The following is a 21,782-nucleotide window of genomic DNA, read 5'->3' on the forward strand; positions in this document are numbered from 1 at the left end:
GGGAGTTAGAAGGCTTGGGAAGTCCAGGATACATTACTCAAAATCCTTTCGGTGTCCTTGAGAATTTTCAAACCAGCTTATTTCAACAAACCAATGTCTTGGTGTCCATGAGACAGTCATTGGGTTAGGGATGGAGACACAGAGCTCACCAAGGCAAAGTCTCCATCTTCAAGGCATTCCTAGTCTGCCTGAGATGTTCTTACCATGACTACATTAGCCCAACTAATGCTATTGAAAATAGAAAAGGAAGGTTAATGCTGAGCATGAGAGTCAGCATAGATGTCCCCAAGTTGGTGACAGGTGCAGGCCTGGAAGAATGAGACAGATTTCATAATCCAGAAAGGGAAGAGTGAATGAAAGGTGTTTCTGGAAGAGGGAGGATAGGCAGTGAAGCAAAAACTTGAAAAGATGCTTCATGATAGTGTGTATTCCATTAGGAGTGGGGCTGGAGCCAGAAGGATGGGGTTGGCATCATCTTGCAATGGTACCTCCTATTTGCACTTGAACTTTATTGTATTGGCAGTGGGAAGCCATCTGATGTTTCAGAGCAGGGCATTAACACAATAAATTATTCCATTAAAAATTCTTCTGACCGAAGCCTAAAGGATCTAAGTGCAGAAGAGAGGGAAGGAGGAATCAGACTCTTCCAATCCAAGGTCCAGAGAAGAGGTTGGAGTTAGATAAGTAATGAAAGAAACAAAAGATGGGCATGAGGTGGACTGAGTCTATGAATAATGAACTTTCCTCAGGGCTCAGAGGGGAGAAACAGGCAGAGAGTGGATGAAACGGTCTTACCTGTTGTGTTTTCAGACAGGGCTGCTGCCGGGCTCGAGACATCCATTGTGCTCCCCCTCTTGCGACCCGCAGCTCTCTTTCAGCACTGGTTCTTCTTTGTAGAAGGTCTGGCGACTCAATCTTTTGGCTTGGTCTTTTGTGTGAGTTGTTACTTGTGAGAATTATTCACACTTGCACATGGACCCAAGAGAGGTGATGGAAGGAAGAAACAAATACAGGAAAACAGCACCAAGGCTAGGAAAAGATACAGTCCTTTGATGGGTGGGGAATCTGGGAAAGAAAAGTAGGAAGAAATAGAGAGGAAGTGTTGTTTTTGAATTGAGGTAAAATTCCTATAACATAAAATGAACATTAACCATTTAAAAATTTGCAGTTCAGTGGCATTCAGTACATTCGCGATGCTGTGCGACCACTGCCTCTATCTAGTTCTAAGACATTTTCATCAGCCCAAAAGGAAACCCTGGGCCCACTACGCAGTCACCCTCTTTCTCTTCCTCCCAGACCCTAGCAACCACTGGTCTGTTTTCTGTCTCTGTGGATTTGCCTCTTCTGGATGTTTCCCATAAATGGAATCATTCAGTGTGTGCCCATTTGTGCCTGGCTTTTTTCACTGAGCATGAAGAACCTCAAAACCATTATGCCGGGTTATACCTTTGACAAGGAGTCAATTATATGTACGTTCCAGTCTCAGGGGGTTTGCTGTTCGCTTTGCCTGTAATGCTTTTTCCTCACACACACACAATGCTGACTCCCTCACTTCGTTTCACATCTCCACCCAAGAATCACCTCCTCAGGGGACTCTTCACTAGAGGGTTTGGGGATGAGTTGAGAGGACAAAGAAAACACCAAGAAGATAGGCTTGGCTGGTAAGTAAAAGGGAACTCCCTAAGGTCATTGTCCGCGTAAATGGACTGATGTTTTATGACTCTAGCTTGTCTCAGCTGGTTTTATCTGATGGCTACTCTTGCTTGGAAGGAAACTCTGAGATTGGCTTTTGGGAGATGGCTTAGTTTGTGTCTTTAAATGTAGGTTTCATTGTTATTTACGTACGGCAGGGCCAACAGATCAGGAGATGATTGCTACTGAAGAGATAGTTTGTTATGCTCACAGGTTCCAAGAAAGGGAACATGCTATGATGAGCCACACAGGGATGCACCAGGGTTGGTCAGGAGACCGAGGGAGTGAGGGGAAAACGGGGACTAGAGCCTTCACTGGGGTTTTGGCAAGAAGGAAAGGGTCAGACAGTGTAAGCAGGCTTAGGATTGGCTAGTTTGAATCGTTTCAGCAGGCTCTGGCATCTAAGGGCTGTTCCTAGTCTTGGGTAACTGGTCCTGGGGTGACTGGGGCCAGGGACGGTAGCCCAGAATGTGAGCGCCTGAATCGGTTGGTCTGCACATGAAAGGTGCGCTCACAGCTGTTTCTCTCTGGGGATTGTGTAACACTGGGAGGGGCAGTCCCTTCAGGGCAGCAAGTCCCCGTGGGTCAAGGCATCAAAATACAGGAAGTAAAAAGACAGGGCTGATACAGGCTGCTGTCTGTTGTGACTTGGTACCTTGACTGTTTTTCTTGACCACTGCTTCCTCCAAGCAGGGTCAGACCCACCCAAAGTTTGGAGGGAGAACAGAAATCAACTAGGCAGCCCCTACCCATGGATGCTTGTATGGAGGTGCTCTCTGTGTGTGAGGCTTTTCAGGGCTCCTGGAGCCCTGGGAGCTGTTTATTTAATGTTTCTTCATTTAGGAGAGATAGCTCTTTCTCAGATTGCCTCGTGGTGGCAACTGCCTCTCCGTCATCTGATGAGCCCTGCTCCTTGGAGACATTCAAAACCATATTCCCCCCCTGTGGTACTGTATGTTTTTCCTTTGGCTCTGTAGTATTTTATGCTCAAATTCTGCAACTGTGATGTGGCATTTCTCTCCGGATGATTCCTAGCAGATGGCTTATCTCCGCAGCTGGCGACGGCCAGGGATGGTGTGGGTGTTAAGGGGGAAGCAGGGAAGGCTGACCTCTGTGTGTCTGTACCTCTGTTCGACTGCCCCTCTGGAACGGTTTCCTGTCCTTCAGCTCATCTCTTACATGTGCCAGCACTGACTTGTTGCTTTGACACCTATTCAGAGAATTCTGTTATCGGTCTGCCTGTGACAGTGACATTGGGGCTCTCTGGGGAGGTCATATTCAAACGATGATAATGGTAACATGTATTGAGTCCTGCTGTGTATCAGACATTGTGCTGAGCATGTTCCATTCATTAACTAATTTATTCTGTCCCCAAACCATTTCAGGTTAAGTAAATTATTCCTGTTTTATAGATGAGAAAACTAAAACCCAAGAGGCTTGCTAAAGGCCACAAAGATAGGCCAGAATTTGGACTCATGCCTGTCTGATTCCAGGACTGAATTTACCACTCTGACTAGGTAATGGTATGTGTGACAGTCCTGAGGTTCTTCTGTGTGGAGGATTCATTCGTGTCTTTCCTTACCTAATAAAGTCCTGAGGACTCCAGGATTTCTGAGTCACCAATGAAGAAGTCCAGAATTGTGGTTGGGCTCTGGACAAAATCATAAGGAAAGGAAGTTTGTCTGCACTGTTTTCATCTTCCTCTAATATTAACATTTTAATGAAATTTGAAACTCAGTGAAAGAGGCAAAGCTCTGAATGTGGGCTTATGAGCATTTTCCATGAATTCATTCCAGAAATTTTCACTGAGGGCTTACCCTGTCCCAGGCAGTGCACAGGGCTCTAAGCACACAGCAGTGCGGAGGATGTGGCAGCTTTCCTGGACGAGCTCCCTGGTTAGGGGTGAGACAGGGGTACACACTACCGTGTGCTCTGTGGAGAATGCGTTAATGGCAGAACAACCAGGGAGCTACGGAAACAAGGCTGGGAGCTGGTTACTAACATTGATAGGAGGAAAAAGGGTAGTTCTGGAAAAGGGGCATTTGAGGTAAATCTTTAAGAATGAAATGATGAGTGGACGAAATAAAATTAGGCATTCCAGGCGGAGGGAAGGACGTGTGTGTGTTTCCAGTTTTTCTCACCTCCCTCCTCTATCCTTACGTTAAACAGAGTTGAGTCTTCTCATTCCAGTTACTTCCAGGCTCTTCCGGTTGGAAAATGAAGGGACGGATAAAGAGAGAGGCAGGATTGTAGGTAGCGGGAAAGAATTCTTATGTGAAGTGTAAAGTTGACAGGAGGATAGGAAATCAGAGAGGCAACATAAAGAGGAGAGAGAAAATGGAGAGAGGCAAGAAGAAGAGAGAAGTTTTGTCATATGGACGTTGGGGAGAGTTTTCTGGGAGGTTGGCAAGAGAGAGGATCTGGAGATGCTTCGAGGTGAGAGCAGTCTGAGAAAAGGAAATGGTGTTTAGAGAAATCTAGCTGAGATTTATACTTGGCTCCCTTTTCATGTTCTCTGAGACACGCAAGGAAAGAATGCATCTCCTTTTCATTCGCTTTGGCTGCCAGATTGTGTTTCATTTTGTTTGACTCCATGTAGGGCCTGAGCCACATGGGTCCCCAGAATTAATTTGGGTTACAGGTACAAGGGCTCCAAGATACTCTGTAACATGCTTCACAGGCTGAAAAGGGTTTTGGTTGTTATTGGTGCATTTCATTATCCTGTGAATGAGAATGGTCCCCTTAAATGACAAGATTAATCATTCATTCATTCAACAAATATTTATTGAACACCTGCCATGTATCTGGTGCATTTTAATCCAGGTGGCTTATCATTGCACAAGCTAAAAGGGCACCAGCAGAAGGAGAGGAGGGACGGTCAGTCTCTTTTATAAGGAGTGACTGTCACATGGCCTGGGTTCCCTCAGGGAACAGTCAACCTTAAGTTTTGCCTAAAGCTCATTGGAAATTCTTTATGCTTCCAGCCCATGTTACCTCTGTTTAGATTGAGAAATTATATATGTTGAACAACTACTTTGTGCTACTGATTTCCATATAAAAATACAAAAAAAATTTTAGTTCTTGTCCTTAAGGAATTTATAAATTAGTGGGGAGACACCGAAGAATATGCAACTTCAATCTAATGTGGTAGACACAAGGACGAAAGGAGGAAAGGCCCTTAGGCTTGTCTGGCTGTTCATGGGAGTCTTCCTGGAGGTAGAGACGCTTGAGCTGTGTCCTGAGAGATGTACAGAAATTAGTCAGGTAACAAAGGTGGGGAGTATCCCTGGCAACAGAGACAGAAGGGGCAGTCATGGAAATATGAAATAGCACATCTCTAGGAGCTCCAAAGAGTTCATTGTTCACATTCACTCATTCAGCATTTGAGTGTCTGTGATATGACATCGGAACGTAGCATCCATAATATGACTCTGGAATAGAGTGTCTGCAATATGACACTATAATGTAGATTGGATATACTTGGTCTTTCAAGTGTATAAATGAAGAGTATTTGTAAAATATGACAAGTAATATAATAATAATACAAGTTTTTACAAAGTAAATATTTACAATTTCTAATTTGTGCAGAAGTAACACTATAATTTATTTATCAAAAATGACAAAATGTGTCAACATTCCTCATCTTGCCAAACGCTCCTGCTGTCCCCTGGGGAATAGTGGAACGAGTCAGAAAGTTACAGGTCTGAATTTCACGCTTACAAACGGGGGCCTCAGGAAAGGGAGGCTTCCTCTCTGAGCCCCCATCTCCTCTATAAAATGGAGACAGTAATGCTGCTCACCTCATTGGTTTGTAGGGTGTATTAAATGCAAAGTGGATAAACCGTCTGTACAGACTGGTCTGTCATAGGAGCTCAGAAATTCGTACCCATGTATCCAACATGGAACAACATGGACTTCAGAATCACACCTGGGTTCCAGCTCTAGACCAACCCCCTTCTAGTTGCTGTGTAACTTGGGGCAGATGACTTAGCTCCTGAGAATCTCCGTTTCCTCATTGTGACTTTAGGCGTAACGCATAAAGCACCTGGCACATAATTGACTCTGAATGATGGCAGCTACTAAAGGGGCTTTGTGTGTGACTTTGACTTTCCTTTTAATTTTTATTTACATTTTTCTTGGATGCTTATAGGGTGTATCAGGATAGACAAAGCCGAGGCAACAAGTAGGCCTCAAAATGGGTGGTTCCAATGCAAGACAGTTTCTTCTCATACACCAGTCCAAGCTGGTTGCTTCTGCCTGTTGGATGTCACTTCGACCTTGTGACTCAGGGACCCGGGAGTCTTCAGTCTAATGCTTTTGCCTTATCCCCTTCATCAGCAACATCCAGCTGCATCCGTTGTGAGAACCAACCGCACAGCCATGTCTAAACCCCAGGAGAGGACAGGAAGAAGATATGAATCTTAGTGAACAGTTAGCAATGTCCACCACATTGAGTGTTTTTAAAATCGGATTCCTGCCCTCCCGTGTCCCTGTTTCCATGAAATACAATATTTTCCTATTCATCACAGCAAATGTTTGCTCCTGTAGGGAGGAGAGCGACTAGGATTTGTGGCCCCTGTTCTTTATTCCCTGCAAGGAGGCTGCAGAGAGAATGGCAAAGTTTAGAATTCTGGGTCATTGCATTTGGTTCAAGAGAGCTGTCTCGTAAAGGTCCCCTCCATTCAAGGCAACACAATGTCAGTGACCAACCTAAGAAGTTCTGAGTCTATTCACTTCACTACTGTGTTTGTGTGTGTGTGTGTGTAACAGGGGTTGCAGACTCAATACTGGCAAGGTCCAGACAGGTAATATCAATACGTGAAGTGGCCAGAGTGCATATGGTGATGAGATGGAAAGTTCCAGAATGCGGCAGTGGATAGTCATTTCTCAGTCCCAGCAGAGTTTTGCATTGTGGAAATGTGAGCCTGATGTCAGATTGATTTTCTCGAGATGTTGGAAATACAGATTTTTAAAAAATAATAAAATCTCTTTAGTTTTAAATGTTGGCAACTAATCCAAATAAAAATAATACTGTAGGTCAAACAAGACACATTTGTGAGCTCTGTGCATCTGCAGCTTGATGGAGGTGAGCACAGTTCACTTCTTCATCTGTCAGGGGTGGGATACAGCACTGGAACCACTGTGGGCACCTGAGCTATAAGGAATTCATCCCTGCCTGGGTCCTAGCCCTCGAGGGAGGGACATGATTTGGGATTTCTCCTCTTTTGCGTATTTTGTCTTGTTATTTAGGAAAGTAACATATAGGGCTGATAGATTGAAGAGATTTATGGAGCAAGGGGGAGAATCAACTCCCCATTCCCACCCCCATTTTAAGCCAGGAAGAAAGGCAGAGACTGTCTTTTCTCTTTTCCTTCCTGATCTGGTGATGGGAGTTGTCAGCTCTCTTTGGTTTTAATAGGACCTTGCAGCATGGATTTGCCTGTGATGTAATGGTCAAGTCTAATTCCACTTCGCTCTGGAGCTGTGCATCTGGTGACTGTAGGACATAATTTTTATGAGCTACATACTTTAGAGGGAGGCGTAAAGAGAGATAGTGGAGAGGGAGAGGTATGTGCTTGAACTAAAGGGCCTCTTTGCCTTCCTCACCTCATTTACTGGCCATTCAATGAGCTCCTACACTGTGCTGGGCTTGGTGGCAGGGATATGATGATGGATGTGACCAGCGGGGGCTCTGCTCTCAGAGAGCTCCTGTGCTGCTTGTAGGCGGAGGTATCATTTCAGACACCCATGAGTGTTTTTGAGACCACAAAGCAGATAGAATGCATAGGGTGACTGTGAGCAGGGGTGACTTTTGAGTGGTCTGGAAGGCCCTTCTGTAGGGTTGATGTAAGAGCTGAGACCTCAGTGGCAAGAAGGAGCCCTCCATTTGAACAGGGTTGGGAAGGGTGTTCCAGGCAGAGGGAACAGTAAGTGGGAAGAAGTGCCTGAGGCAGGAACAAAGTTGGTGTGTGCTGGGACCCGAAGAAATGGCAGCATGGCTGGAGCATAGTAATGAGGAGAGTGGTGGGCATGAAGGTCAAAGAGATAGGCAGGTGTTAAGATCGTGTAGAAAGGAGGGTCATGGTTTGGGATCCAAATGCTATCCTTTCTTTTTTTTTAATTGAAGTATAGTCGATTTACAATGTTGTGTTAATTTCTGGTGTACAGCACAGTGAGTTATACGTATCCACATTTGTTTTCATATTCTTTTTCATTATAGGCAATTACAAGATACTGAATATAGTTCCCTGTGCTCTACAGTAGGTTCTTGTTATTTATCAATTTTATATATGGTAGTTTGTATCTGTTAATCCCAAACTCCTAATTTACCCCTCCCCTGCTTTCCCCTTTGGTAACCATACATTTGTGTCCTATGTCTGTGAATCTGTTTCTGTTTTGTAAATAAGTTCATTTGTGTCATTTTTTAAAGATTCCACATATATGTGATATCATATGATATTTTTATTTCTTTTTCTGGCTTACTTCATTTAGTATGCCAACCTCCAGGTTCATCCATGTTGCTGCAAATGGCATTATTTTATTATTTTTTTATGGCTGAGTAATATTCCACTTGTGTATATGTATATGTGTGTATGTATATGTATACCACACAACTTCTTTATCCATTCATCTGTCAATGGACATTTATGTTTTTTCCATGTCTTGGCTATTGCAAATAGTGCTGCTATGAACATTGGGGTGCATATATCTTTTCAAATTAGAATTTCTTCCGGATATATGCCCAGGAGTGGGATTGCTGGATCATATGGTAAGTCTATTTTAGTTTTTCAGGAAGCCTCCATACTGTCCTCAATAGTGGCTGCACCAATTTACAGTCCCATCAGCAGTGTAGGAGGGTTCCCTTTTCTCCACACCCTCTCCAGCTTTTGTTGTTTGTGGACTTTTTTAATGATGGCCGTTCTGACTGGTGTGAGGTGATAACTTGTAGTTTTGATTTATATCTGAATGCTATTCTAAGTGTGATGAATCTCCGCTAAAGAGTATAATCAGGGGAGTGGCATTCTCTGACTTAGGTTTTAAAATGATCATGCTGGCAACTGTTTTTGGATAAGGAATTTGCTGTGGCCTGAATTGTGATCTGAATTGTGTTGTTCCCCACCCGCCCTTCATATGTTGAAGCTAACCCCTTAGTGGGATGGTATTGGAGATGGGAGGTAATTAGGTTTAGATACATCAGGAAAATTGACCAATTTCAGCAGCTAGTAAGTGAAGTTACTAAAGCCAGGACTTAGCCCAGGTGAATCAGTCCAAATTCAATTCCTTTTCCCTAATGCAGAGTGCACTCACGAGAGCCTCCTAATCAGAGCCCAGACTATGGAATCAAATGCCCTAGTCTGAATTCTGGTTTGCTACTCAATAGCTTACATTTAATGTCCCTGTGCCTCAGTTTTCTAATCTGTGAAATGGGAGTGATAATAATATCTATCTTGTAGGGTGTAATCAGGGTCAAATGAGTTGCTTTATTGAAGCGCTTGGAACAGTGCCTCACAGTAGAGTATACAAACATTTGTTGAACAGCAGAAAGGAAAGGAATGTCCAACTCTAGAATCCTGCTGTGCAGATGGGCCCTTAGGTTTTGGAGGGAAATCACAGGATGTTGTTGTGTTGGACACCTGATAGATCTACCTTTGTGACTCTCTTGGTTTGCCCATCGGTAATGCCTGATTGCTCATGAATCAATTTTGAGCCCTGAATGCAGCTTCTTCCTTTCTACTACTTAGATGGGTCCCAAGAATTGGCCAGAAGGTCCTAGAATAAAGAGGCAGAATTCACTGATTTCCACCTGTGACGACAAATGGAGACAATTCTAGTCACAACTGGTGTGGTGTGCAACTGGCATCAAATGGGTAGGGACCAGGGACACTGCTAAGCATCTGACAATGCAGGGACCAGCCCCCAAACACAGAATTATCCAACCCCAAATGGCCAGAGTGCAGACATTGGGAACCTCTACCAAATTTGACCTTGGTTTGACCTTGAACATGGCAGTTTTTGAGATACTTTTAGTCTCTTCTGAGATACAGCGTCATTAAAAGTCAGCAAGCTTGAAAGGCCTCGCAAATCCTCTCTGCTCCCAGGTGAGGTTATTTGAGCTGAGCACCTCTCAATGTTTCTTCTTTTAGTAGAAAATTCTGCAGAGGGAGTTGGTAGGAGTCAAAAATCTATCAGTTCTCACTGTAACAGGCATTTAGGAAAATAACTTTCTCCTGCAGAAGAAATTACATGAATTATATTAAAACGGTGCTACGGTAATAAAATTACATGCTCAGGACTCTTCTAAAAAACTCCCTTTGTCTGACAGGGTAATTTGAGTGTGGGAAAGACAGTCTCCCCAGCCACCACCCTTTCACATAATGAGGGAACAGAGGAAATTGGCTTGGCCATCATCTTGCTACATGTACCACACTCTGTGAAATTCCAATTCTTTCTTTTTTACATCTGCAGATTGAATCACAAGGCGAACTTTCTCATGTAGATCCACGAGAACAATGATTTGGGTTTTATTTTTAAATGCATACTTATAAGAGGAAACGTCAAATCATCAAACGGGTGGCGGTGCCCAAGAGAGGGGCAGGCACCCTAGGAATTGGGCAGAAATGGACTCTGATGTCGTGCAAATCACCCTCACGTTTGGTGCCGGCGCCCTACTGGTTTGGAAGGAAATGTATAGAAATGCACATGTGATGAGAAAAATCTCTTTCACTTCCAGTGAGCTAACAATTTTTAGCTCACAAGGAAAAAAAAAAAGGAGTCCTTGCTTTGAAGTACAAGAAAACCAAAATGATGAGGGGAAGGCGACATCTGTTCTTAAGATTCCCAGTGAAAACTTCAGCCATTTAGAGGCAAATTGAAGCATGTGATATATTGGCTGAGGCCACGAGGGATGAGGCTGTGCATGATGGAGTTGAAAAAGGGTATACTGTGGAGACAGAAGCCCTGGTTAGCATCCTTGCTCGTGTGATGGTGGGGTTTGAGCTTTTAGAATAGTGGTTCTCAACCAGCGGTGATTGTGTCCTCCCAGAGGACATTTGGTAACATCTGGAGACATTTTTGGTTGTCACATTTGGTGGGAGGGTTCTGCTGGCATCTCATGAGTAAAGACTTGGGATGCTGTGAAGTGTCCTATGACACACAGGACAGCCCCCCACAGCAAAGACTTATCTGGTCCAAAATATTAGTAAAGCCGAGGTTGGGAAACCCAGTGTTAGAGCTCCAATTCCTCTATCTGTAAAATGGGAGTAGCTGCTGCACCTCTTCTGCCTGGTTATTCTGCTTGTTAAAGATAGCCATCTGTGGGAGAATGCTTTCTACAAGTGGTGGCTGTGTTCATTGATTATAGAGATGTCTGGGGCATCCCGAAATTTAATTTCCCTACCTGATCTACCATAGCCACAGACCTCTTCCTACAATGCAGATCTGACCCTGCCACTTCTTAAATCCTATTTGTGATGTTCCATCGACTCCTGTAACATACCTGAACGTACCTTTGCCACCTCGTGTTTCGTGTTTGCCTGCCCTTCTCTCTTGCGATCCCTGTCAGGAATGCAATATAATATATCGCTCTCAACCTCCATGTCTTTGCACTTGCCGTTTCCTTTTCTCAAGCTTCTCATCACACTCCCTTCCATTTCACCTAGTCATCTCCTGCTTGTTCTTGACGGCCTTAGCTTCCAAGTCACCTCCTCCAAGAAGTCTTCCCTTATTGCCCCACTATAGAGAAGGCACCTATCCTGTGTGCTCTCAGAGTGCCTCTTGCTTATCCCTTGTCATACTGTGTCATAATTGCCTTTTAAAATATTTTGTCTCCTCCCCCAAGGCTGTGAGTATCTGGCTCACTGTTGTATTCTCAATGCTGAGTAAAGTACTTGACCAGCTAATACAGTTCAGTCAATGTTTGTTGAATGAATGAATAAATGAATTAATGAGATCTTTGAACATTGCTGTTTTCAGCAGAAAACAGCTCACTTTGATTTGTCTCGCTTCTTTTCCCTCGGGTCACTGTTATGGCCATGCTAATGGGTGATGGTCCAAAGGGAAAGTGTTGCTGAGAAGAGCACAGCAGAAGGTCAAGATACTCTTTCACCTTGACCAATGGCCTTGGTCCATCCAGAAGGCTGTGGCTGTGTATGAAAATAACTACCTTTGCCTTTAGAGTGAATTAACTGCTATTTTCTAGAAAATGTATTTGTCAGGAAGAGATGAGAACTTAGTGAGTTGCCAGGAGCTCTGGGACTTTGTGTGTGTGTGTGTGTGTGTATTCCAGACTATTTTGTTTTTTGTGTGTCCATATGAATTTCACATTCTCTGCCACATAATTCAACTTCTTGAGGACAGAAACAACCCTGGGCATCTTAACGTATATTTCACCAAAGTGCCTGATAAAGAAATCTTTCAGGTAAAAATCTTCCCATAACGATGTGCAGTGTCCCCATTTTACAAATGAGTAAACTGGATTCTCAAAGAAGGTAACCGTGTCCATGCAGAGAGTTAGCAACAAAATAAGGACTCAAAAAACGGCATAGCTTCACTGGAGACAAATTATAGAAGCTGCAATGTCTTTAAATTTAGAAAACAAAGTTAGCTCCTGCCAGAGTTGCGAGGCAGTTTTGACGTCTTCTGAAAGCCACTTCTCCCATCCAATTTTATTCTTCAAGTAGGAAGCAAAAGCTCGCAGGGACACTCCACTGTGTCTCCTCTTCCATTTATCAGTATTTTTGCCTCTCATTATACCCATGGCCCAGTTTTCTCGGGTTCTTTAGATGTCAGTGAGTGTATTACACTAGGTATTGTCCTTGAAACTTTTTGAAGTTCTTCAGGCATTATGAACAAGGTCTGAAGCTCCAGCTGAGCGCCACTGACTACTTTGGCTTTGCTCTATTTCCTCAAGAAATCTAAAGGATGGCGTTGTCTTCCGAAACAGAAACCGGTAAAGAAAGGCCGCCCTCATACTGAGAATTTCCCCCCTTTCTCGGAGGCAGCAGAGACTAAATTGCTAAAATTGAATTTTATTGTGTGTGATTCTACTGTCTTCTGACCAACAGAAAGGAAGCTGATAGCTCTGGGAGAATGGAGCATGATTTGGGGGGAGGCAAGACCACTGGTGCGGAAACTGGGGGCAGGGGGAGAGGTCATCTTTCTACGTTCTGATTCCAGGCTGTGCTGGGTGGGGAAGCAGACACCAGCCTGCCCGAGTTTCCTGTGTCCTGGGCGCATGGCACAGAGAGCTGGATTCTGTCTTTGGATCCGGATCTCTGGTGACTGTGGGGCTTTCGAAAGGGGATCTGGTCTACGTTTTTCTTCTGCTCTAGGCTTTATCCGACCTGATATAAAAATGATTGGCAGTTTTCAGCAGACTAGCAGTCTCCTGTAAAGCTGTTCTGGCATCTTGCAGGGTTGGTGGAGAAGATGGAGAGACTTCAGCTCCAAGGTTTGGAAGGAAGTGTTGAGCTAAGAGCTTGCTCCTGAGTGGGTGGAGTGGGCTCCTGAAATCTAATTTAAGGGACTCTGAGAAGACCCACTCAAACCCCAAAATATCGCCCCTTCAGACTTTGGAAATGTCAGCTAGAGCATCCATCACTGCATGTCCATCAAGTCTGTCCACAACTCGCTGTGAGGGGGCAGCATGTTAAGTCTATAACACTTCCGTGTGGGTGGTTTTCTCTGGCCAGCTCTTCCTCCTGACTGTGTACTGGGGGTGGTGCCGTAAGGAATGAAGCCCAAAGAGACAGAAGAGTGGCCGCCACTGCTTGTGGTCCCTGGGAGCTCTTTCAGCTGGCTCTGCTTCTCTTTGATACAATGTTTGTGTTTCAACAAGTTGGGGCATAATGTGAGGCTGTATTTCTTTCTTTTTTTTTTTTTTTTAATAGACTTTATTCTTTTAGAGCAGTTTCAGGTTCACAAGAGAACTGAGCAGAAAATACAGAGTTCACACATAGCTCTCCCCACCCACACATATATACTCTTCTACCTTCAACATCCCTCATCAGTGTGGCATATTTGGTGCAATTGATGAACCAACATGGGCACATTATTATCAACCACAGTCCATAGATTACATTAGGGTTTACTCTTGATGTTGTACATTCTGTGGGTTTTGACAAATGCATAATGACATGAAGCCACCACAATAGTATGATACAAAATAATTTCATTGCCCTAAAAATCGCTTGTGTTCCATCTATTCATTCCTCCCTCCTTCCCTCTCCCCAGGCCCCTGGAAACCATGATCATTTTTATTGTTTCTGTAGCTGTGCCTTTTCCAGAATGTCATTTGGTTGGAATCCTTTTAATCCTCAGCTTTTTAAAAGTGGGGGCTCTGGAGATGGCCAGCATGGATTCACATCCTAGCTCTACCATTTCTGAGGTCTGTGGTCTTGGGTAATTGACACCCTCCACATCTCAGCTTCCTTATCTGTAAACGGGAGCACTTACACCATAGTCTTACTGGAATGATTAAGTTAGAATATCATTTGCTTCCTATTGTTGCAGCAAAGTGTGTTACAGCTCAGTGTTACAGTTCAGTGTTGTAGCTCAGTTGTGACAGCAACCTGGATCTGGGCAAGAGACCAAGCAGCACTCGGAGGGTTGGAGAACTCAGGTTTATTATGCTGGTGGGCCCAGAGGAGTTAACATTCCAAGCTCTGGACCCCATCTGTAGGTTTACATAGGCTTTTACAGGCTACCAGTCTAGACTTTGCAACATTTTGTAACATCATATGCAAATAAGGTATAACAAAGGTGATTAATTAGGAAGAAGCTTTGTAGAAATGGACCAATCAGGAGTGAGGGAAATGGACCAATCAGGAGTGAGCTCCATGCAAATGAAGCACTACAAATGGACCAATCAGGAGTTAGCTCAGGGAACCAATAGAATATTAGGGTTAAGTTCCGCTTTCCTAGAAGTAAGCCGTTTCAGAGTTTAAAAAGTGAGATAATGCCACTGACCAGGGAACTGATGGTGCCGGCAGGAGAGTAGTGGCCCTGCCTGGGGATCCTGCTGTCTTTTTCATGGGGCTTCCCACCTCACTGTCCTGGTGCTCACACCCATCTGTAGCAAAGTACTTCTTAACCCCTAATGGTGGGGGCATGTCAAAGGGACAGAGGGGCCACCAGAGCTCCAAAGCTGGAACACTTTGAGCAATGAAAAATTAGTATTGGATTATAACCTTAAGTATCAAATAAATAGCCATGAGTCCATACTGACATAAAGAAATGTTTGAACGAGTACACAAATGGGGAAAACAGACCACTCTCCTCAACAGACGAATTCCAAAATATTTCCCTAGATATTCCATCCTCAAGGAGGAGGATGCCGACCCCTTAGGTGTGGGCTGCACACAGCAACTTCCTTCCAAAGAGAACAGTATAAAGGGGGGAGAATAAAAGAGTAACTTACAGTGGAGACATTTGACAAATGTCAAATGATCTCAGCCAGGCAATCAAGGTTAAAATCAACAGTGATGAATCATGTTGATATGATGTGCCCCTATATGATGTGAAGAAAGTGGCAATGTATCTCTGTGGTCTGCCTCCCCAAACCCCATAACTCCAGACTAATCATGAGAAAAACATCAGGCAAGTCCCAATAGAGGGAATTTTACAAAATACGTGAGGAACATTCCTCAAAACTGTCAAGGTTATCAAAAAACAGAGAAAGTCTGAAAAACTGTCAAAGCCTAGAGGACCTAAAGAGACATCAGCTAAATGTGATGTGGTCCTGGATGGAATACTGGAGCAGAAAAAGGACACTAGGTAAAAATTAAGAAAATAGGAATAAACCATGGACTTCAGTTAATAGTGACGTATTCATATTGGTTCATTAATTGTTATAAATTATCAGACTAATCTAAGGTGTTAATAATAAGGGATACTGGGCTCAGGGTGCATGGGAATTCTTTGTCTTGTCTTCTCAAATTTTCTGTAAATCTAAAAATATTCTGTATAATAAAGTCTTTTTAAAAGTTATTATTATTATTATTATCACCATTATCATAGTCATCATTATTATAATTATTTGTTTTCTGGAGTTCCCCCTCCTGTGAAAATTTCAAGATTCCCTGTTAAGTCTGAACCAGTCCCAGTTGCTCCTGCTTTTGTTAGCCAAGAGCTCCAGTTCTTTTTGGTTATGGTTGGCATGGTTCCCCCACGTACAACTAGGGTGATATAGCTGCCTGCCTGCTTTTTGAGGGGAATACACATTAACTCTGAAAATGTTAACCTCGCAGCATGACAAAACCCTTGTCCACTAAAGAAAAGTGTTTAGGTAAACCAGCTTTCATTCCAGGCAAAATCAATCATTTCTTTCTCTGTCAGCACTGTCTTGTACATACCTTGGCTGAATCACTTATCACATTGGATTTTCATTATTCATCTCTACCCATCTGTGAACTCCCCAGTGGAAGAGAGTTTTCTCATTTATCTTTGTACTTCCAGGACTTAATCTTATGTCCAGCATAGATGACTCAAAAACTGATGGTTGAGTGGAGGACTGGGCGACAGTGTTTAAACTTGCCATGCTGAAACTCAGTTTGATTTCCTGTACCAAAAGACACGAGATGATGGGCGAGATTGTATTTTCCAAAGATGGCCATGGCAATATCTCCCATTCCGCTTTCTCTTTTTTCACTGTGACCTTCACCCTTCATTCATAGCATGGTGAGGTTTGTGTCCTTTCTCTTAGAAAAGAGATGACCCTTATGAACTGTCTTGACCAATAGAGTATGTTAGAAGTGGTACCATGTGAGTTTCTCAGGCTGCATCATAAAAATTCCGTGGACTTCTCTGTCTTTCTCTCTTGGGTTGCTCACTCTTGGAACCCAGCCACCATGCTGTGAGCATGCCCAAGTACGGATATGGAGAGATACCTCTGAGAGGAATTGAGCTCCTCATATCCTCAGCTGAGCTTCCAGCTGAGAGCCGGCATCAACTTGCCATCCATCTTGGAACTGGATTCTCCATCCCCCAGCCAAGCTACTCCAGCTGATGGCATGTGGAACAGAGATCAGCTATTCCATCATGCCCTGTCCAATCTGCAGATTCATGAGCCAAGTCAATGACTATTGTTGTTTTAAGCCACCGTGTTTTGGAGTGTGTTATGCAGGAACAGATAACCAGAGCATATGGGCAAGTAAAATTCTCAGATGATTGAAAATAAGACTTGTGAGTTATTTTACCTTCCTTCCTATTTCATGCAAAAAGCCTTCTGATGCTGGAATTTTTTTTTTTCAGCCATGAGTGGGAATTGAGTAAGAGGGATAGAGCCACATTTGGAAGTAAGTAACCACAAGGATCTGAAAGTGATAATTTAATTAATGCATTTATAAATCAATTAACTATTTCAGCAATTCCCTGGCTAAGTGGTTGGATGTGTTGGTGAGTGAGCTAGATGTGTTCCTCGGTCTTAATGAAGCTTAATGTTCTAGTAAGAAAACTGAACAGTCACGCAGTTATCTTTAAATTAATAATTAATTTAATCTCAGTGGTGGCAAGAACAGAAGGCTATTTATCCTAGAGAACATCATTCACTCCATGAGGAGGCGTGGGCTTCCTCCTAGTACAGTGGCTGGGAGGCTGCTCAGTTGACAACGATGCCCTTGTGCGGGATGTGTTTCTGCTCCCCAGTACACAGAGGGGCTCCCAGCATCAAGATCTGCAATAGGTGACTTTGTTGCCTGACCAGAGTTGATTAGTCAGGGGAGGTCACCTGACTCAGGCTGAGCCAATCACATTCTTGAAGCTGTAAGGCTTGTTAATGGTAGTGCAAGGGACAAAGGCTGGATGATTCCAGATGAAGTCGGTCCTGAACCTGCCCTGGTCCCTGCATTCACTGACCATGATTCTCCTCTTCTCCCCAACTCCTCCTCCTCCTTCCCCTTCTTAATCTAATCAGATGCCACAAGATCTTTCTAGTTAATTACCTTTAATGCTCAAGCTTCCCAGAGTTGGTTTCTGTTACTTACAGTAAAACCAAACCTTCACTATTACAAACTACCAAAGGGATTTACCCTTTCCTTTTAAGTCTCACAAGGGATAGAATTAAGACCAAGGAGCAGAAGCCACAGTGGGAGAAATTTCAGTTGAATACATGAAATAATTTTCTAAGGGCTGGAGATATACACAGACTCAGCTAGTGAGCTTCATTTCCTTGGAGGTTTTCCAACGAAGGCTGCTCAACCACTTAGCTGTGATGTTATCAGAGAATTTAAGCATTAACTCCAGGCCTGGGCTGGATAATGATGATGATGATGGTGATGGTGATGATGATGGGTGAAGATGGTAGTAATGGAGGTGGCAGCTAACCATTCTGCGCTCTTACTAATTTTCAGGCACCATGATAGATGTTTAACAGGCATTGCCTCATTTAATCCTCACAATAATTCCACAGCAAGATAGTGTTATTATAACCCTACAGCAAATGAGGAGGCTGGGTTTCCAGAATTCAGGTAACTCACGTGAGGTTGTTTATCTGATGAGCCAGATTTTAAGCTCAGACTATGGGAACCCAGGAACTAGGCTCTAGTTTTGGGTGAACCTTATTCCATCCAGTCCTCAAAGCTCATAGCATTTCACTTCCCTTTCCTTATTCCACACCCTAGAAGTGGCCTCAAAGTAAAAAGGTGAAACAAAAATCTTGGGTAGTTGGACCCTGAATAATAGGGAATACTTTATATGAAAAAAATTTCATGCATACTGAACACACTGGTCAGAAAATGTTGGGAAAAAAATGGTCCTCAGAGCACAGTGAGTCCTGTACAGGTGTAGCAGCTTACTAAATATATCTCCCTGTATCACTGCATGTGTTTTTTTTTCTCCTTTCTTTTTTTATTTCTTTTGCTACAGCTTCCAATTTGAACATTTACCTGAATCATTTCTACTCCCTCTCTCTGGACGAAATGAGCTTTATTAAAATAACAATTACTGTTTTGCTTATTTTTTGAAATGCAGAGCATCCCTCCCAGTCCTGAGTGATTTGTTCTGCTGTGGGTATTGCCACTGACAGAGGGTGTATCGTGTGGGGGAGACAATTTGAATTGCCAATAGCCTGTTTGATAACTGTTTCCCAGAAGCAGACGTGATTAAATTTAGCAGAATATATACATATATAAATATATATATATTTAAAAAGTGCCTAAAAATAATCCCCAACCTCTACCTTATTATTTATCATTATTTTAAATCAGAGGGAAAATTGAGGGCTCCTATCAATTCCTTAATTGAATAAAAGAGACAGACTTGGAAGGATGCTATTGAATGCTGAACAGACTCCCAGTGCCTAAGTAGAGCATTTACTCGCCGAGGAGGCGCTGAGCCTTGCTTCTCTCCCCACCTGTTTCTGGTGTGTTTCTGCCTCCCTAGCCAGTTAATGCTGAGGCCAACCCAATGCACACTCCTTTAATAGAATACTTAAGTGCATTCCTGTTGCGGGGTGAACAGCAGATCCTCTAAGGATCTTCCGAGCTTTTGTTAAGCCTATTATGATGTTTCCAAGGAGATGGAAGTCCTGCAGGAGGCGAAGGGTGGTTGCTGTGTGTTGTCGGGAGCTTGTTTACCCAGCCGGGTTTGGAAACTAGTTACTTTCTAATTCATTTCCAGTTCCCCTACCAGGTGAGGCTTGTGTTTAGGAGCCAATTGTGTGCCTTCCACATACTACGAGTCTAAAACTCCCTCAAATGAGCGAGTTCAGATATATAAAGAGAAGCACGTTTAATTCTCCAGACCTAGGAGTCCTCCTGGCTTGACATAAGAGACACTGGTTTGTGAAAGCTGGGGTGAAGTTTGAGTCCCAGACACGGGAAGGTGAATACATTTGGGGGGCCCTGGATGATGCTGATAAAAATAGCTCAAGTTTACCCAATGCTTAACCACATGCCAGGCACTCTGTTGCAGTGCAGGGGAAGCACAGGTTAATACTGTGCTTCCGTTGCTAACAGGGAAAACAAAACTTGGAGCCTCTCCATCCCAGAGCCATCAAGAATGTGTTCTAACCACAGAGAATAAAACTGTGAATACTACCACCTAGCTTACACTTCTGCAACCACCGGCAGCTGTTTTTAGGAATATGGGAACCCCTGAAGTTGTAGGCAAAGAATGACAAATTCCATTACCCTGGGGATATGTTTTTGTTGTTGTTGTTTTTGCACTTCTGAAAACCAGAGCCTAATTTCTCCCCGAGAAACAGTCCCAGAGCTGTATGAGCACAGACAGGTCTGGGAGCTGCTGGCTTCCAGCAGGTGAGATAAGAAATACTTTAAATCACAGGTTGATTTACTTCAAAAAAAAACAAGCAAACAAACTCATAGAAAAAGATCATATTTGTGGTTACCAAAAACAGGGGGCTGATGAAGGCAGTGAAAAGATACTGCAAACCTCCAGTTAGAAGATAAATTCTAGGGATGTAATGTATAACGTGACAAATATAGTGAACAATGCTGTATGTGCTGTATGAAAGCTGTTGACAGTAAGTCCTAAGAGTTCTTATCACAGACACATAATTTTTTTCTATTTCTTTAATTTTGTTAATATTTATAATAATTTTTATAACTCCAATATGAGATAACAGATGCTCATTAAACTTACTGTGATAATCATTTCATGAAGTCAAATCATTATACACTTTAAACTTATACAGTGCTGTATGTCAATTATTTTTCAATAAAACTGGAAGAAAAAAAAGGGAAAAAAAAGAAAGCTGTTAAATTATTCTAAAGGCTCATTCCAGGGAGGGTCTAAACCCTGGGGCCTGATGTGGTGTGGTTAGTTATCTAGAAATAGTCTGCAGCGGCATTTAATCATTTAGCAAGCATTACCAAGCACCTACTATGTGCTGGGCAATGTTCTGGATAATGGGAGTGGGTGATGCTGCAAATGGCATTATCTTATTCTTTTTTATGGCTGAATAGTATTTCACTGTATAAATATACCACAACTTCTTTATCCAGTCATCTGTTGATGGACATTTAGGTTGCTTCCATGTCTTGGCTATTGTAAATAGTGCTGCTGTGAACATTGGGGTGCAGGTATATGTGTGGCAGTCAAGTTTGGCTCCTTTAGGGGTAGTGGGGAGAAGAATGGAGGAGGTTATGTTATTTTCAGTCCACCGCCGACAAAGTGTTTAGGCATCATTTGTGCTCATCAAACTTTTGGAATGTACCAGCATACTGTGCTGTCTGCACCAGGACCGCTGCCAGGAAAGTAGGGCGCATAAGAACTGTCTACTTACGAGGGTGTTTTTGCTCTACTAGATTCTTATTGAATATGTTAGCACAGTATGTTAGCACATCATAAATATGAACTGTGGAAAAACCTTTGCACAAAGACCCGTACACAGGCATACTGATATAATGTTGTAATGGGAAAACATTAAATACAACCTGTTTGTCCATCTGTAGAAAACTGGTGAAAACATTATGGTTCATCCAAATAATGGAATAATAATGCCTATAATAGTAATGCAGCTATTAAAAGGATGAAACGGATCCATGCATACAGAAATGAAGTAATTTTTAGGATATATTATGAAGAACTGCATATAATGTGCATTATTAGTATAAAAATGAGTCCATATATCTATATTTACACATACATCTATATTTGTATCTATATCTATACCTACACCCATACCTACCTAAAACCATGTTTATGTCTACTTTGTTTACTTTTGTATACATATAATATTTCTGGCAAGCTTTCTAGGAATACAATACCTTTTCTTGCCTTACGGAGAAGACTGAGGGGTAAGGTGGGTGGGGAGTCAGAAACAAGAGGAGAATCACTCTTCATTTGAAACTCTGTCTTTAGTTGGTTTAAAAATAAATAACTATTCGCACGTATTACTTAACTTTTGTAAACATCAGAAACAAATGGATTAAAAAAAACGTTTTTTCCTGATGGAAAAAAAGAAAAGCCAGCCACACACAAAACACACAGCACCTGGGGTGGAAAGTTAATTAATTTACTAGGTAGAATCTAGTTTTTACTAAACTGCAGCTTAACGATTTTCACCTTTTCTAAGCTGCTAGCTACAAAGAGAGACCCCCAAATGATTCAACCCAAGATCAGTTATCCTGGAC

At 42.8% G+C, this 21,782-nt stretch overlaps 1 long non-coding RNA gene across 1 annotated transcript in view; it reads left to right on the forward strand.

Moving 5' to 3' along the window:
- Positions 1–1,570: 1,570 nt before the first annotated feature.
- LOC116657583 overlaps positions 1,571–21,782 on the forward strand; it is a 240,720-nt gene continuing 220,508 nt past the window's right edge. The window contains exon 1 of the long non-coding RNA XR_004312744.1: positions 1,571–1,661. This is a non-coding gene — a long non-coding RNA (uncharacterized LOC116657583). The remainder of the gene's footprint in view (positions 1,662–21,782) is intronic.

Source organism: Camelus ferus, chromosome 18 (assembly GCF_009834535.1).
Source record: "Camelus ferus isolate YT-003-E chromosome 18, BCGSAC_Cfer_1.0, whole genome shotgun sequence".
NCBI classification, from domain to species: Eukaryota; Metazoa; Chordata; class Mammalia; order Artiodactyla; family Camelidae; genus Camelus; species Camelus ferus.